This window comes from Chamaea fasciata, unplaced genomic scaffold (assembly GCF_029207755.1).
Source record: "Chamaea fasciata isolate MVZ Bird 193981 ecotype frontalis unplaced genomic scaffold, bChaFas1.0.hap1 SCAF_5, whole genome shotgun sequence".
Taxonomy (NCBI): domain Eukaryota; kingdom Metazoa; phylum Chordata; class Aves; order Passeriformes; family Sylviidae; genus Chamaea; species Chamaea fasciata.
Window position 1 is genome coordinate 526674 of NW_027094090.1, and position 14785 is coordinate 541458.

Here is a 14785-nt window from a genome sequence, read left to right on the forward strand (position 1 = left end):
CTCGCACTCTCCACCTGCCTAACGCACAATTGATTGCGTGACCTAACCTGGCCCAGTGGGAAGTTGAAATCGAGCTCTTTTGTTTAGCGACTTCTACTGTAGAAGTTTCCTGACGCCTCGGTTGCGTTTAGAGAGGCGAGAAAAGGACATCGATTCCTTCTGGAGGAGTTTGTTTGATGGGAATGAGGATTCACCCGGGCGGTGCCAGGGCCGCGAGCTGCCCCGGGGCTGTTCGCAGGGCAAAGGCTGAGCCCGGATTGTCTCACGCCGTGATTTTTGGGGAATACAAACGCACGAGCTGCTTCCTTCTCAGGGGCGTCTGGGCGATGGGAAATGTCGGGGATAAATCACAGATTTGCCGAGGAGCTGAGGAACAGCCAGGCGCTTTGGGGGGTTTCTTACTGCCAGGGTCAGTCGCGGAGCAGAGGAGGAGCAGGAGCACTGTAAAGGGAAGGTGTGAGAAGGAACAATTCCAGCCCAAGGCCAGGCTGGACAGGGCTCAGAGCACCCTGCGGCAGTGGAAGGTGTCCCATCCCTGGATGGGCTCTGAGGTCCCTTCCAGCTGAACCATTCCATGATTCCAGAGTGCCCAGAGGTGTCCGAGTGACACCGAGTGTCCCCCAGGCTCCCTGAGGGTGCAGGGACAGGTCCTGGCAGGAGCTGTTTGCCCAGGAATTCCATGGCCAGGCTGCCCAGCTGCCACAGCAGCATCACCCCCGGGGGTTTGGTTATTTATTTTTGGCATTTCTTTGGTCCCCCACGGGCTGTTTGTTCAGTTTCAGCCCTTGAATGTCCTTGCCCAGCCTGTCCCCCCCAATCAGGGAGCAGAGGAGCTGCATTTAAACCCTGCCCTGTCCCATGAACTGCTAATTAATGCTGATTATGATTGATCACAGGCTTGTAATAAAGCCTGCAACAGTACATTTACACTTGCCACACTTGGAGCTGATTCTTGCCCGACAATGGGACGGGAGGAAAATATAAGAAAAATATGAGTAAAAAAATATTGGACATTTTTTCCTCAGTAACTCTTTGTGCTGCAATAAAAATCAGTTTTAATCTTGTCCCAGGGGTCTCCCATGGCTGATTTTGCTGCAGCCACACGAACATTCCCACATGGCCAAGCAGGAGAAAATTAACTGTGAGTAAAAAAAGGTAATAAAAGTGCTTAGAACATCTGAGAAGTTCTAAAAGTGAAGGCTGGAGGGTTTCCATTAGGATGGAAGCACAGCCCTGTGCCTGAGCAGGGAATTGTCACGGGCAGAAGGTCACACCCAGCATCCCCATTCCTTCACAGAGAAATTCCCAGAGTCACGGGGCAGGACAGGCAAGTGTTGGAATCACAGAGCCAGGGAATCCTGGGATGGTTTGGGTGGGAAGGGACCCCAGAGCCCCCCAGGGCCAGCCCTGCCATGGCAGGGACACCTCCCACTGTCCCGGCTGCTCCAGCCCCAGTGTCCAGCCTGGCCTTGGCCACTGCCAGGGATCCAGGGGCAGCCACAGCTGCTCTGGCAATTCCAGCCCGGGCAGCAATTCCCAATGTGCCAATGTCCCACTGTCCCATGCAGCCCTGCCCTGTGGCAGTGGGAAGCCATTCCCTGTGTCCTGTCCCTCTGTCCCTTGTCCCCAGTCGCTCTGCAGCTCTCCTGGAGCCCCTTCAGGCCCTGGCAGGGCTTTGAGCTCTCCCTGGAGCATTTCCCTCTCCAGGGGAACATTCCCAGCTCTCCCAGCCTGGCTCCAGGGGAGGTGTCCATGACCTGAGGACCTTCCCCAGAGTATTTTTATTTTCCTGTTGTTCCGAGACCTCCGGACTCCTTTGCTCAGCTCCTCTCGGTCCATTCCCGGTCGGAGCCGTGCTGGGGTCGGGCTCTGCCCAGCCCAAGGCCGCTGCTGCCGGGCAGGAGAAGCTGCAGGGTGGGATTTTCCCGGCGGTCGGAGTTCCATGCGCTCAGGAGAGGCTGCTGAGGCTCGGATCCCAGGAGCTCGGGCCGAGCCTGGGGAGCTCCCGGCTGGAGCTGGACCATATTTGGGAAGGTTGGCGCTGCAGATCTGGAGGCGCAGCGCTGGTGCCGAGCTCGGAGCTGCCGGGGCAGCGCTGGGGCTGCCGCTCATCTCCCCAGCAACCCCGCAAACACAACATTGCCCAACGCTGCCGGCTATAATTAACCGCGCGCCCCGGCCCCGCAGGAGCCTCCGCCGCCCTGGCTGCCTGTGCTCCGCACTGCCAGGCGGGATAATGTTCCCCAGAGCGCGGGGGAACGTTCCCTGCGGCCCCGGGAACGTGCGGAGTGCCGCGGGCCGAGGAATGCGTGCTGCTCCTCAAGAGGTTTGAACCAGGCCTGCTCACTCGGCCCCAAAGGCGGCCGGAGAGAAACGCTGGGGTTTGGAAGAGCTCCCGGGGCAGCGCTGGATGCTCGGGAGAGGCTGTGGCTGCGGGAGAAGGGAGGAAAGCTCGTCCCCTCCTCCCTGCAGGGCCACTCAGATTAATGTCAAACTGCCGCTGGGAGATCCTGTTCTGATGCCTGCTGGAGGCACCGGATCACGCCTCAATCCTGAGCCAAGAATAGATCCCAGAATTCTTCATCATCCACGGCCTATTCTGGGCCTGCAGCCTCCCACCCAACGTGTGCCAGCTCCCACTCCAGCTGGGAATCCTGCTGGGGCTCAGCTCCACTCCCTCTGCAGCCAGAGCTCTCCTTGTGCTGAGGGGCTGCACACACACACACAGACCCAGGGAATCCTGGAGCGGTTTGGAGTGACGGGGTCCCTAATGCCACCCAGTGCCACCCCTGCCAGGGACAGAGACACCTCCTGTGTGTCCAGGCTGCTCCCAGCGCCCTCCAGCCTGGCCCTGCCACACCTGGCCTCGTGTCCGTGCTGCAGGAGATTCCAGCAGTGTTTCCCAGTGGGATCCAGCTGTCCTATGTCACTACCAGGGCTTGGAACCATGGACTGGGGTGCCTGTCCCTGTCCCTGTCCCTGTCCCTGTCCCTGCCAGGAGAGGGGAGCTGGCAGCTCCTGGCCCTGTCGCTGCCAAGCCCAGAGTTCAGCTGTATTTTAGCATGTTCCAAAGGGCTGGAGCAGAGAAGAAGGAGGCTGTTCCAAGGTTGGAACTCTAGAAATCAGCTGGAGGATTCAGGCTGTACAACCCCGGTCCTCCTGGGGGTGGGAATAAGCTCTGGGGGCGGCTGGAAGATTTGGGAATTTGCTTGGATGGTTTCCTCCTGTCCCCAGAAGCCACAATAAGCCACAAAAAATGCTTTATAAGCCCATTTCCCTCCAGCAGACGAAACAGGGAAGTGAAACTCCTGAGGTTGCGCTATTTTTTTCCCGCATTAATGGCCACCAAAGTGCTAATTACCACACTGGGTGCTGTATAAATTCTCGGAGTCCTTCCCTTGCAGGCCTCACACTGGAAAAGCGTCCATAAATGAGGAATTTTACCCACTCGTGGGGGACACTTTTAGTGGCATTTCTGTGGCAGCACTCCCATGGCCGAACCCCGGCCTGTGACAGGGCGGATGAGCCTTTAGCTCCCTCCCAACCCCGACCATCCCATGATCCTGTGATTCTGTGCGAGCAGGGCAGCACAAACCCGTCCCTATCTTCCCGTGGCAAAGGCCGTGCCTGCCCCGTAAACTTTAACCACGTGCAGGAATCTTTGCAGGGTCAAGGCCTCGGCGGGAGCAGCTTAGTGGTAAATCTGATGGCAGGAATTCACTTTGGAATGAAGCGCTGGATCGCTTCCTGCTGGTTCCTGGAGGATGCTGGCACTTGGAAAGCAGTTTATCCACGAGACAAAGACAAATCCGGGCACGGCGACAGCGGATCCAGGAGCCCAGGCTGCCAGCATGACTCAGAGATCCCTGCTCCCAGCCCTGGCTCCCTGCTCCCTCCGTCTCCTCTTTTCCCTCCCTTCTCCGTGCTCATCCCCACCTCCCTGGACACAGCCGACCCTGTCCCCACGCCAGTGCCCTGACCCCCATCTCTGGGGTCCCCCCCTTGCAGTGACACAGGGGACACCTGAAGGCCAGGGAAGGGCTGTCCCCGTGTCCCCCCAGCCCGGGGTCGTGTCCTCGAGCTCCTCCTGCTGCCCCCGAGGCCATGCCCACCCCCGGCGGCTGCAGCTCGCCCACCCCGGGATCCCGAGGGCTGTCGCTGTCCCCTCGCTCCTGTACCCGGGGTTGGGGTCGCCCCAAAGCTCCCCTGTCCCCGTCCTCGCCCCACCATCCTGACCCCCAGTGTCCCCATAGCCCCGTCCCAGTGTCCCCGTGTCTCTGTCCCCGCCACATCCCCGTCCCACCATCTCCCTGTCCCCAGTCCCGCCCCCGTGTCTCCATCTCCGCCCCATCTCCTTCCCATGTCCCCGTTTCTGTCCCCCATCCCTGTTCCCCATGTTCGACCCTATCCCATCCCAGTTCCCGTCCTCGTCCCTGTTCCCCCATCCCCGTCCCCGTGTCCCCATCCTCGTCCCCCTGTCCTCGTCCCCATTCCCGCCCCACCATCCTCATTCCCGTCTCTGTCCCCTCGTCCCCATCCCCGTCCCGCGGTGTCCGTGGCCCCACGCCCGTGTCCCCATCCTCATTCCCCTGCCCATCCCTGCCCCCGTCCCCATGTCCTTATGTCCATGTCCCCCTGTCCCCGTGTCCCCGTGTCCCCGTGTCCCCATCTCCGCTCCCTCATTCCCGTCCCCGTGTTCCCGTCCCTATCCCCCTGTCCCCGTCCCTGTCCCCCTGTCCCCGTGTCCCCATCTCCGCTCCCTCATTCCCGTCCCCGTGTTCCCGTCCCAGTCGCCGTGTTCCCGCGGCCGCGCCCCAACCACGCCCACCCAATCTGACCACGCCCACCACCCAATCACGCCCCTCCCTGGCCCCGCCCCTCTCCCTCGGCCCCGCCCCTCTCCCCCCGCCCTGAGGGAGCCGCGGCGCCGCCGCCATTTTGGAGCCGCCGCCGCCGCCGCTCCGCCGCCGCTGCCCGCGCAGCCCCGGCCGGCCCAGCCCGCGGGCCCGGCCCGCAGCCCGGCCCGGCAGCGCCCGAGGGCAGCCCGGCACCCGCAGGTGAGACCCGGCTGTCACCGCCGCCCTCGCGGGGCCGGGGTCGGGGCTGGGCCCGGCGCCGCGGGCTGGGCCCCGCCGCCCCCCCCGGCTCCGCTCCGGCCTCCCGGAGCAGCCCCCCGCGCTCCGGAGGTTCGGCTCCGTTTGGGGGGTTAAAAATCTCCCCCGCCGAGCCGCTGTCCGGGGCTGGGCCGTGGTCGTGCCGCCTCGTTCCGTGCGGATCTGGGTTAAATCCGACTGCTCTGCGCGTGACAGTTTCCTTTTGCCGTGTTTTGGTGCGTGCGGGGCGGGCTGGCGGGGCCGGGGGCTGGGGCTGCGGGCTGCGGGTGCTCCTGGATCGCACCTGGCCGGCCGGGAGTGGCCGGAGCTGTCGGGAGTGGTGGCGGTGGCAAGGTCAGGGGTCAGGTCACCCTTGCTGAGGCTCGGATCCCGCTCTTAGGGCTCAGCGCGCCCTCCCGAGGGTCCGGTCACCCTCCGGGGCTCTCCTGCCCGGGGGTCACATCACCCCCCTGGGCTCTGGTCCCTTTCCCGAGGGTCGGGTCCCCCTCTCGAGGTTCTTGACCCCCTCCTGGGGGTCAGGTCAGTCCCCAGGTCAGGTTCCCCTCCTGGGAGTCAGATCACCCTGCTGAGGGTCCCCCTGTCTGGGGGTCTGGTTCCCCTCCTGTGGGTCAAGTCCCTCTGGGCTGTCTGGTCCCGTTCCGGAGGGTCAGATCCCCCTGCCAGGGGTCTGCTCCCCTTCCCAAGGGTCAGATCCCCTTCCCGAGAGTCTGGTCCTGTTCGTCGGGGTGAGAGGAGGGGGTCAGTGCTCAGGGTCCCTCTCCGCAGGGTCTGCTCCCTTCCCGGGGTCTGCTCCCCCTTCCCGGGGTCAGGTCCCTCCCGGGGGTCACCGGAGCGGGATCAGCCTCCCACAGGTGTCACCTTCCCGGGGACCTGCCCACCTCAGGGTGCAGAATGTGGCCGTAAATGTCACCGTGCTGGTTTTATTAATGACCAGAAGCCGGGGTGGGAGTGGAGGCCCGGCTGGAATCGCCACAAGATTGATCTGACAGGAAAGCGGCTCCTGGCAGAGGCTGAGAGGGCCTTGCTGAATTTCAGGGCCTTGTTTTGCACCAGCTAAAAAAAAAAAAAAAAAGAAAAAAAAAACCAAACTAGGAAGTGAAAAAGAGAAACTGACAGAACTCAGAGAGGCCTAAGAGGTTTTTCCTCGCTTGATCCCCCTCGCTTGGAAATTGGCGTTTTAAAAACTTGAAGGTTGTTTTCATTTGTTTATTTTGTGTCTCAGGAAGGAGAAGGTGGTGATTCTAGCCGTGCCCAGTCCCACAGGTTTGAACCAAGCTCTTAGGAGCAGATTTAGGTTATAAAGCTCTGTTTAAAGCCTGATGAGAGAAGAAACATTTATGTTTTCTCCTATTGCTCTGACACTTAAAAGCGAACATGCTGCCAAAATACTTCAGTGGTAAAAAATACCCTTGGTGGATGGTAGTATAGGGATTTCCATGGCAACCACTGGTGATCTCATGGGAAGCAAAGTTAAATTTTGGGCTGTCAGTGGGAGCACATCACGGCCTGGGCTGGCCTGGGTGACATTTGCTTGGCAGAAGGCGATGAGGGCTGGGCAGGAACAAACTGGTGTGAAATGAAAGCTTGTTCTCCGTGTGCACACTGATATTCCTGGTGATTTTTGTGCTTGCTTCGGATTAACCTTGAAATCCGGGGATGTGGGACAACGTCCTGGCCGGCAGTGGGGACAGATTGGTGCTGCAGCAGCAGGTGCCTGTCAGGCAGGTGGTGCAGGAAAGGTTCCTGCAGAACCTCACACTGGGGGAAGGTTTGTTGTGGGATGCAGGAGCTGTGGAGCATCTCCCGCTCAGCCTGGCGTTCCAGGAGCTCTGTGTGTGCTGTGGGAGGGACAGGGTGGATTTCTGACTTCACAAATTGGAAACTGTCAAAAATAATAACGACGAGGCAGCGCTGTGTGAGAGCTGCTGCTCGGGGGTTTGTTACCAGGAGAAGAGCACTCTGTGGGCTCACGGGATTCTTGGGAAGCTCCAGGCCACTGTTGGCAGAGCTTCCCTGGGAAACGGGCTGGGGGGCCCAGCTGTGCTCCAGAGTGGGATCCCCTGGTCCTGATCACAGTTTCCTGCTTGGATTGGGAGGCAGCTGGAGGGAATCCCATCCAGATCCTGAGCGAGGAGGGGGTGTTGGTTCGTTCATGCTTCCTCTCCTCTTTGGTGGGGAGATATCCCGGTGTTTTCCCGTGCTGCTGTTCCATCCTCTGGGCAGGGAATGCTTCCTTTGAGGTCTCCCCTGAGTTTTCTGGTGGCCAAAAAGGAGGACCCAAAACTTGTCTTCCCTGAGCCCGGCAGTGGTGTAGAGGAATTCCAGCATCACAGAACTGTGGAATCTCCTGAGCTGTAGGGCCCCAGAGGGATCATGGATGCAGGTGCTGGCCCTGCACAGACCCCTCAGCAATCCCAGCCTGTCCATCCCTGGCAGCGCTGTCCAAAGGCTCCCGGAGCTCTGGGGCCGTGCCCATTCCCTGGGGAGCCTGGGCAGTGCCAGCACCCTCTGGGGGAAGAACCTTTCCCTGAAATCCATCCTATCCCTCCCCTGGCACAGCTCCAGCCGTTCCCTGGGTCCTGTCCCTGCCCACCAGAGTTTGGGGTGAGCTGGGCTGAGCTTTGCTGCTCTCCCTGCTGCCAGCCAGGTGTGCAGGGGAAGCTGGAGCAGCCCTGGCTTCTGTGCTGTCATCCAGCAGCAGGCTTTAACAGGGGCTGCCAGGCAGAGTGCCTGAAGGGCAGGAGCTGCAGCTCAGCCATAAAAATGGGCAAACTGGAATGCCAGGAAATAGGAGAGTCTTGGTGGGGTAAGCCTTGGGTTTGGAGCAGGAGTAGAACAAGAATAACTGGGAAATTTGGGTGCAGATGGTGCAGGAGAAGCGGGTGAGGTCGGTGAGCTGAGAGCAAAGGAGGAGCTGGGTGCTTCACTGGTAGGATCAAGGAATATCCCGAGCTGTGAGGGACTCCCAGGGATCATCCAGCCCACTCCTGGCCTTGCCTGAGCCCCCCTAGATCCCCCCCTGGGCATCCCTGGGAGCGGTGTCCCAACGCTCCTGGAGCTCCGGCAGCCTCGGGCCGGGACCGTTCCCTGGGGAGCCTGTGCCAGGCTGACAGAACTTCAGAGGACTTTGCAGGGAGGAAGGTTTGTGGGAGGTCTTGTTTTGCTGGCTGCAGAATTCCTGAAGAACTAATTGAGGAGTTAATAGAGTGAGTTAATGAGTGACGGCAGCGCTGGGGCCGGGCTGTCAGACACGGAGCCACAGCCGGCAGCAGCAGGCCCTCACTCCTGGCCCTATTGGTAGGGAACACAGCCCTGCTCCCAGGTACAGTTCTGGGCTGCAGTGGTTTAACTCCTTTTCATGGAAAATCCACAGATGTCGGGGGTTTATGGAAGGCTCAGGGAAGGAATGTGGCCTCTGTGTGACCAGGAGTAGCAACAAAGGCTCTTAAGTGTCTCCTTTGATTCAATATTATTGGAAGCAGGAGTGTGTTGTCTTTCCTGGCTGCTGCTGTGTTTCTCTACTTGAGCTTTTCTTTTTCCCTCTCTGCTCCCTGTTCCTCCCACCGTCCTCCCCTCACTCCTGATGGACTTCCCTGCTCCTTGTTTTGATCCTCCCCAGCTGCCAGCACTGCAATAACCAATATTGACGTTATTATCACCGCCTGGACTATTTTTACCTGCACCTTGACGCTGGTTTGGAGGGAAACTTGGGCAAATAAATATCAGTTATCTCAGGAAATGAAGCTTTCGCGGCCAAGCTTGAAAATCTCAGACGAAAAGGGCTCGGCTTTAGGTGGAATTTGAGTGCCACACATATTGCTGTTGGATGAGGTGTGGAAGTGGGAAGTTCCATCTTCGTGTTCCTTAGTGCCTGTTGCTCCCAGATGGTGCAGAGGCACCTCGAGAGTGGCAGTACTAAACGTCCGCAGGGCCTGAAGCCTGACCAGAACTGTCATTTTTGTCAGGGGCGCCTTTAAAGCGAAGCCCACGTGGCACCGAGCCGTGACCAGGGGCTGTCACCACAGCCAGGGCGAGGTGATGGCAGGAGGAAGTGCAGCTCCTCAGCCTGAGCTGGTAGCTCTGCAGCTGCTGGCCTGGGATTGCTCCTCATCGTCCCTCTCAGTCTCGTTCCTGTGTCCACCTGTTACCTGAGAGCTCTGGGGGTGGCTGTCCCCGGTGTCACAGCCCCCACACACCCCATGCCTTCCCCTGGAGTCAGCCTGGGGTGCCTGAGGACACCGGGATCAGCTGGGCAGGAGGGGAAGCCGGAAGGCATGAAAAAAACCTCCTGGTGAAATGGCAAAGGGCAGGGAGTCACTGGGGGCAGAGCTCAGAGCTCATCCCTGGCCAGGGCAGAGTGAAAAACTTCTCTGGCACGGCTTTCCATGGAATCTCCTGAGCTGTAGGGCCCCACAGGGAACATGGATGCTGCTGCTGGCCCTGCACAGACCCCAGCAATCCCAGCCTGTCCGTCCCTGGGAGCAGAGCTCTGGCAGCCCGGGGGCCGTGCCCATTCCCTGGGAGCCTGGGCAGTGCCAGCACCCTCTGGGGAAGAACCTTTCCTGCTCTCCATCCCGACCCGCCCTGGCACAGCTCTGGCCATTCCCTGGCTCCTGTCCCTGCTCACAGGAGGCAGAGAGAGGAGCTGCCCCTCGGGAGGAGCTGCAGCCCCTGGGGAGCTCTGAGCTCAGTCTCCTGCAGCTGAACATTGCACGTGCCCTCAGCTGCTCCAGCCCTCCCCATCCCCTTGTCCCTCCTTTGGGTGCTCCCCAGCAGCTTTCGTTGGTTTTGTACTGAGGTGCCCAGTCCCAGGACGGGAGGTGAGGCCTCCCCAGTGCGGAGCAGGACAGTCCCTCCCTCCATGCTGTCCCTGGTGCTCCCCAGGACAGGGATGTCCCTCCTGACTCAGATCCTCCTTGTCCTCACCAGGAGCAGTCCCGTCCCAGAGCTGCTCTTCAGCCTCTCCATCCCAGCCCGTGGGTGCAGCCAGGGCTGCCCCAGCCCAGGTGCGGGATCCAGCCCCTGCCTGTGTTAAACCTCCCACAGTTGGTGATTGCCAGCCCTTGCATTTGTCTGGGTCGCTCTGCAGGGCCTCTCTGCCTTTGGGGAGTCAGCAGCTCCTCCCAGTTCTGTACTGCCTGCAGACTTCCTTGGTGTCCCCTCGAGCCACATCCAGGTCATCTGTGAGGGTGTGAAGGGAACTGGGCCTGGGCTGGAGCCCTGTGGAACTTTGGCTTTGCAGGGAAACCTCCCAAACATTTGGATTGCCCAGTCCGGGGCTTGTGTGGGGCTGGCAGTTCCCCTGCTGCACTTCCAGGGTGCCTGTGCTGGGAGCCTGGGGCTGCAGTGGGATTTCAGTCCTTCACTTTGCTGCTGCTCAGAGCTCTGCGGCCTGGAGTGACACAGATGACTCTGGAGTCGCTGTGATTCTGATCGCCCTGGGCAGCTTTCCGGGCAGAGCCTGGCACTGAGAGAGGCACAAACCTGCAGGAGTGGGGATGGTCTGGCTGCTGCAGCCACAGGAAGGAAGAAGGAAACAGAGCACAAGAAGCTGCTTCGGTTTCAGTTTTGCCTTTGATTCCTTGTGAGGACTGAGTTCTGCCACACCTCAGAGGAGACACTGGTGCCTCTGCTGTGACATTTGGGGTTTTCTTCTGTGGCAGTTTGTTCCTTTCCTTCCGTTCCTCATAGCCTTGCACAGCCTGCAGCTCGTTCCGGCTCCTTGCTCGGCTGTGCAGCGGGCTGGGATGAGGTGCTTGTGTTTCCTGAGCTGTTTATTTGTGTTTTCTTCCCTCGGCAGATCCCCCGGGACGCCGTTTAATTGAATTCTTTTATGTTAAGATGGATTTCTTTTCTTTGAGAAGGATAATTGAGCCTGTGAGCTCACAGGTTGCATGCTGTCCCCGTGTCCCCGAGGCGGAGGACGAAGGGCACGGTCGCACGGCGCCAGGGACGGGCTCGGGGCCAGGCTGGCACCGTGTCCGTGCGGGGTGGCAGCGGCAGAGCCGCGGGCGCGGGGCCAGCGCCGGGAGCTCCGCAGCTGGGAGAGAGAGCATGGGGATGGGAGAGCACGGGGATGGATGTGGGAGCCGGGAGAGAGAGCACAGGGATGGATGTGGGAGCCAGGGGAGAGAGCACGGGGATGGGTGTGGGAGCCAGGGAGGAGCAGAGTGACAGGGCCGGGGCTGTCCCCGGGGTTTAACCAGGGTGTGGTTGGATGGCAGTGGCAGCGTCGTGGTGCGGCCTGTTCCTGGTGTGGCTGTGGCGGTGCTGAGCTCACAGGGCGCAGGGCTCAGACACCGTCCCTTCCTGGAAGCTTCTGCTGCTTCCTCTGAGAGCCTGCAGCTCTCGGCAGCACAGGGACCTGCTGGAGTGAGCCCAGAGAGGCCGTGGAGGTGCTGGAGCCCGTCTGCTCTGCTGCCAGGCTGGGAGAGCTGGGAATGTTCACCTGGAGAGGAGAAGCTCAGAACCCTTTCCTGGGCCTAAAGGGGCTCCAGGAGAGCTGCAGAGGGGCTGGGGACAAGGGACAGAGGGACAGGACACAGGGAATGGCTTCCCACTGCCACAGGGCAGGGCTGCGTGGGACATTGGGACATTGGGAATTGCTGCCCAGGCTGGAATTGCCAGAGCAGCTGTGGCTACCCCTGGATCCCTGGCAGTGGCCAAGGCCAGGCTGGACAGTGGGGCTGGAGCAGCCGGGACAGTGGGAGGTGTCCCTGCCATGACAGGGGTGGCCCTGGTGGAGTTCTGGGATCCCTCCCCACCCAAACCATCCCAGGACTCTGTGCTTCTGTTTCATTGAACATGAGTCCCACTGCTGGAAGTTCTGCTGGGCAGTTGGAATGTGGGGCTGGAATGTGATGGGGTTGCAGCAGTGGGCCTGCAGTGGTGTTCACAACAGCCATGGTTCCGTGTTAGGTGAAGTCAAGCTCAGCCCAGGGAATGGAATATCCAGGTTATCCTGGGAGCCCTGAGCCCCTGAGCCAGGACACCCCATTCCTGCTGAGCAGGTGCTCAGTCTGCACCATTTAGCATAGTGGAAAAGACCAAAGGATGTTTTTTCAGCTTAGCTCTGCAGCTTGTTTCCTTTTATTTTTCAGCTGGAAGATTGTTTTTCTTTGTGCTCAGTTGTTATTTACTGCTTCTGCATTCTCCTAGTTCTAGTTCCCTGCCATAATTGGAATGAGACCGTTTTTAAAGTCCCTTCCCACCCAAACCACGATTCCCTGAGTTACTATACTCTTCTTCAATGTTGCACTGTCCATGGTATATCCGAAATTTTCTTCCATGTCTTTCTAAGTATTTCCCCTCCCCCCAACAATGTGTTTCATGCTCTGCCTTGGCTTTCCAGGGGCTGGAACCTCTCCAAAGTTCCCACCTCTGTGATGTAAATCCCTCCTTCTGAGGTAACTTTTTCAGTCAGTGGAGGAGCCAGGTGCTCATTCCCTGTCCGTGCAGGGGTCTGGAGCAGCTGAGCTGTGCTGGAGAGGGGCTCGTTCCCCTCCTGCCCAGGGAATCTGGGATCAGTCATCCTCAGTGTAAATATCTGTCCCTTGGGCAGGGGACACCTGCAGGGCAGGGACAGGGACAGGGACAGAGACCTCCTCACCTGGGCGCTGCTCCACACAGGAGATTGGACCCGGTGCTCCCCGAGGGCTTTTCCAACCTGAACCATTCCGTGGTTGTGGGGGGCTGATGTTTGACCCTGAGCTCTGCCTGGGGAGCCTCCTCCCTCTTCCGCAGCAGCTGGGTGAGTTTGCTGCTGGGAGCAGGAGGGCATTCAGAACCATGGAGATCTCTCTGGGGCCAAAGCGCTGAACCACACTGAGGTTGTTGTTGTGCACGTGCCCAGCACTGCTGGTTCTCAGTTCTGTGAGGGGCATGGCTCGGCTGCTCCCCCATCAGCAGGTCCAGAGGAGCCCAGCACCTTCATACAGACACTGGAGCACCTCCAAGGACAGCCTGGGAATTGGGAATGTTCAGCCTGGCGAAGGGAAGGTCGTGTGGAGACCTCACAACACCTTCCAGGACCTGAAGGCATCTGAGAGAGCCAGAAAAGCACTCTGAGCCAGCCCTGGAGTGCCAGGACACGGGGAATGGCTTCCCACTGCCACAGGGCAGGGCTGCATGGGACATTGGGAATTGGGAATTGCTGCCCGGGCTGGAATTGCCAGAGCAGCTGTGGCTGCCCCTGGATCCCTGGCAGTGGCCAAGGCCAGGCTGGACACTGGGGCTGGAGCAGCCTGGGACAGTGGGAGGTGTCCCTGCCATGGCAGGGGTGGCCCTGGGGGCCTCTGGGGTCCCTGAGGCAGAGGACAGGGTTTCCCCACCTCCTTCAGTGCCTGGCGTGGGGAGGACCCAAAGCTCAGAAGTTTATCAATGTTCTGCCTGGTCTTTTCCTTCTGCATTAGAGAAAGTTCAGTGATGGCCGGCCCCAGACTGCTGCATGTGACTGAGGGCACTGAAAACTCAAGGATGAAGCAGCAGAGGAGTTTCCAGAAGCTTTGAGGGGCTTTAGGGTGCCAGCAGTAACCCGATTTCATGGCTGTTACACCGTAACTTCCTCTTGCAAAAGAGGCAATTTCAGGCCTTCTGTTTTTCCTTCCCTTCTGTCACCTTTGTTCTGACACATGAAATAACTGGTCCAGAGCAGTGATGTTGATGTGGGGAGTGCTTCCAGTGTGTCCATGGCCTCCCTGCTCCTACTTTTCCCTCTGTTTCTCACAGCAGCTCTGCTGGGGAGTGTTGTGTCTTGCAGGAAAAAAAATGACCACTTCAGCTTCTTCTTTCACAGATGAATTTTGGGCATCAGCAGGAATTTTCCCCATGGAAAGGGTGCTCAGGCCTCGACAGGGGCTGCCCAGGGGGGTCTGCAGTGCCCATCCCTGGAGGTGTCCAGGGAATTCCTGGAGGTGGCACTGAGTGCTCTGGGCTGGGGACACGGTGGGGACGGGGCACAGCTGGCACTGGGAGGGCTTTTCCAGCCTCAGAATTTCTGGGATTCTTAGAGCTTCTCTGTGCTGTTCCCTCAAATACCTGGAAGCAGATGCTGGAATGAAGCAGTGCAGTTCCCAAGAACAAAACTGTTGGGTTAGTTTTAGTTTTAGTTTTAGAAGAGAAAAGCAAGGTGAAGTACTGAGGGTATCCTTGGGCTTTGTGTCCGTGCTGGAGTTTTCCGAGGAGCTGTGAAGTGGGACAGGATCACCTGGTGGGCACGGGAGACTTTGGCCACGTGGGGGAAATCCTGTTGTGTAATCCCAGTTTGTTTGGAGCCACAGACTGTGCCCTGGTCAGGAACGTGTTATTTTGGGAAAAGCAGGTGGGATCAGCAGCAGCCAAGCTGCAGGGCCAGTGCTGGGGGAAGCAGGAGGATCTCCGGGGCCCTGGCTGAAAGGAGAGGTGCCCTGCTGGGTTTAGGTTTTAATGCTTGAGGGGCAATTCCTGCCGAGGAGATGGCTGAAATTCCTGTGGATTGGCCCGTGCAGGCTCCTGGGGGGAATCCTGGAGTCCCAGGATGGTTTGGGGCCCTAAAGCCCCTCTCATCCCAACCCCTGCCAGGGCAGGGACACCTTCACTATCCCAGGGGACTCCAAGCCCCAGTGGAACCATTCCATGCTTCCATGATCAAGATCCATGTGATGATCCTTTGTGCAAGGTGGATGGTCAGTTAT

General features: G+C 59.4%; 1 protein-coding gene across 1 annotated transcript in view; it reads left to right on the forward strand.

Moving 5' to 3' along the window:
- The first annotated feature begins 4955 nt into the window (after positions 1 to 4955).
- The window catches only part of PPP6R2 (protein phosphatase 6 regulatory subunit 2), a 57554-nt gene continuing 47724 nt past the window's right edge, over positions 4956 to 14785 (forward strand). Inside the window, exon 1 of the mRNA XM_066182581.1 lies at positions 4956 to 5057. The gene's annotated coding sequence lies outside the window, so the exon portion shown is untranslated. The remainder of the gene's footprint in view (positions 5058 to 14785) is intronic.